The sequence below is a fragment of the Panthera tigris genome, chromosome C1 (genome assembly GCF_018350195.1).
Source record: "Panthera tigris isolate Pti1 chromosome C1, P.tigris_Pti1_mat1.1, whole genome shotgun sequence".
In the NCBI taxonomy this organism is placed as follows: domain Eukaryota; kingdom Metazoa; phylum Chordata; class Mammalia; order Carnivora; family Felidae; genus Panthera; species Panthera tigris.
The window spans coordinates 28,549,152-28,552,085 of NC_056667.1; the positions used below are offsets into that span (position 1 = coordinate 28,549,152).

Below are 2,934 nucleotides of genomic sequence, written 5' to 3' on the forward strand. Positions count from 1 at the left end.
ATGATCTCACGGTTCATGAGTTCGAGCCCCGCGTCGGGCTCTGTGCTGACAGCTCAGAGCCTGGAGCCTGCATCGGATTCTGTGTCTCCCTCTCTCTCTGCCCCTCCCCTGCTCACGCTCTATCTCTCTCTCTCTCAAAAATAAATAAACATTAAGAAAATTATTTTTAAGGAAAAAGAAAACAGAAACTATTCTAGGCATTTCGCACAGTGGGAACTTAGAGCAGGAGACTGGTTACACAGGTGATGGAACAGGTGAGAAGTCAAATTAGCGTTATCCAAAAATTAGTAACAGCAGGAAGCCGCCAGCATCCCAGGAATGGGAGGACGGGGAGAGGAGATGGTTTTACGAGATCCCGGAAACAGAGTTGCCCTGCAGGGAGCCAGACGCCCAGGAAAGCTGCCCAGCAGAATCCGGAACCACAGAGGGGCGCACTGTCTGGCAGGAGATGTAGCTGCTGCCGGAGATGTTAGCCCAGGCAGAGAAGAGGTGAGAAACCGTCCGAGCTTCTCCGGGCTACCCTCCAGTCTCCTGCCAGTGCTTCTAATCCTCTAAAGCCAGACGAAAGACAGCTCGCCAGGAGTCCGGAAAACACAGCCTGGAGGAATCAGCCACCCTTCTCTCCAATGGTAAAGCAGGGGAGGTGGGTTTTAAAGCATGAATAGGAGCTTTCTGAGCAGGAAAGAGAGAAAGGGGTAGAGGACAAAAAGCAAGCTCAAAGACAGAAAAGGTGGCTTATTCAGCTACCAGCAGAATATTCTGCTCGGCTGCCAGGAAAGTTACATGAGTAGAAGCAATGAGAAACAGAGGACCACCCTGAAGGGCCTTGAAGGCTGAGCTCAGGGGATTGGATTCTGTCCTGTAAGCAGTGGGAACCCCATCGGATCTCAGTCACAGACAGCTCATTAGTAAAGAGGGACCACAGGTGGGATGAAGGGCAGTGAGGAGCCTTTGTAATGGTCCGAGAGAATGACGGTGAAGTCTGGCCTAGGGCTCTTTCCACGGAGACTGAGGGCAAAGGGTGGATTTAGAGAAGTTTAGGATGTAGAACCAACAGGCTTGGTGGTTGACTGGCTATGGAGAAGAGAGGGAGGCGGGGCACCTGGATGGCTCAGTTAGTGAAGCGTCCGACTTCAGCTCAGGCCATGATCTCACAGTTTGTGAGTTCGAGCCCTGCGTTGGGCTCTGTGCTGACAGCTCAGAGCCTGGAGCCTGCTTTGGATTTTGTGTCTCCCTCTCTCTGACCCTCTCCTGCTTGCGTTCTCTCTCTCTCTCTGTGTCAAAAATAAATAAGCATTAAAGAGAAGGAGAGAGAGAGAGAGAAGAGAGGGAGAAGGAGAAATAAAACCTGATGTTTGGGGGGGGTGTCTCCCTACCTTCTCCTTCTTATTCCTCCCACCTGCGGGGGAGACCTCCACTTATCTCCTAACATCTGATCTCTCTTTTCCCCATTATCTTAGAATCCCCAGTTTTTGGCAGGACAAAAGGCTTCCCAGAGCAAAGACTACATCTCCCAGCATCCCTTGCAGCTTGATAGGGCCATGTGACTGAGTTCCAGCTAATGCAACGGAAATGGAAGGCTCCTGTGGTGGCTCTGGGAGCCTTCCCTAAAGGCAGCTGGCATGTGTTCTTGACTCCCGCTTTTGTCTGTCTTTTTTACCCTGCTTCCCGCACAGTAGGTATGACAGGTGGAACTTTGGCCACTGTTTTAGACCAGGGAGCTAGAAAGAGCCTGGGTCCCTGAGGGCTTGATGGAGTAGACTTGGCAACAGCCTTGCATTGCCTGTGTCAGACTTGCAGGTGAAAGAAAGAAATATCTGTTCATCTGAGCCACTGTGACTTTGAGTTTGTCACAACCGAACTTAATCCTGAGTGATCCAATACTCCATCTCTCTGACACGAACTTGAATATTTCATCACGGTTCCTCCTCAACAATCCAACGATAGAGGTAATGTTAATACGCCCAGCTCCCAGATGAGAAGACTTGAGGCTGGCTGGGGTCAAGGCCCTCGTGCAAGGTCACACAAGGAGCAGGTGGGGCTGGTGAGATCCACACTCTGTGACTCCAAGTCTGAGGACGTCTGACTTCCTCGGAAGCACCTTCTTTTCCCTGCCCAGATGTTTTTCATCTTCCCTCCTGCTTCTTTCAGCCTGACACATGCTTCGAGCAATAATAATGGCCTCAATAATAAGGATAATAATAATCAGAGCGCCTAGGTCTGTTCCTTCGTAGAACCTAACAACTGCCCATTATTTCTGCCAACAAATTAGTCTTAATTGCACTCTGGCATCATTAAGCGGCATTTGGGAAAACATAGAAGGTCCCCAAAATGTCAAGAATATAATTTGATCAACAAAACATCTGAAAGAGAAAAAAATTATCAGTAGATGCTTCTAAAAACAAACAAACAAACACTGGGCTGAATTTTATCCTCCGTCCTTTTAACTCCTCTCTTTGTAAAAGACAGATTACACCTTGGTGGCTTCTGGGTTCTGCCTCACCAACAGTGCTGCCTGTGACGCTTCTAGCTGAATTTGCTCCCGGTTGTCAGCTGGAGGGAGGGGGTTATTTTGCTGAGAGAAAAAAAGGCTATTTGGGTTATTTCCCTGCTTCCACTCTTGCCCCTCTACCGTCTAATCAGCAGAGAGCAGCCAGATGTGGCTTTCAAAACCCAACTCAGATCATGACGCTCCTCTGCTCAAAAACTGTCGGTAGCTTCTCATTCTACGTAGAATAAAAAGACGGAGTCTTGTTTGTGACCTACTAGACCCTGCAGGGTCTGGTCCTTGTTCATCTCTGGCCTCACTGCCAAATCTCTGTTCTTCATTTTTGGTGCTCCTGCCATAACGCACCAGGATGCTCCTGCCTCAGGGCCTTTGCACTTGCTGCTCTCTCAGCTGGGGATATCCATGTGACCCTTTCCCTTACCTCA

At 49.4% G+C, this 2,934-nt stretch overlaps 1 long non-coding RNA gene across 1 annotated transcript; it reads left to right on the top strand.

The window, feature by feature from the left end:
- The first annotated feature begins 362 nt into the window (after positions 1-362).
- On the top strand, positions 363-2,187 carry LOC122241202. The gene is made up of 3 exons (XR_006221230.1): positions 363-629; positions 1,461-1,679; positions 1,793-2,187. It is a non-coding gene; the product is annotated as an uncharacterized LOC122241202 (long non-coding RNA).
- Positions 2,188-2,934: the final 747 nt, after the last annotated feature.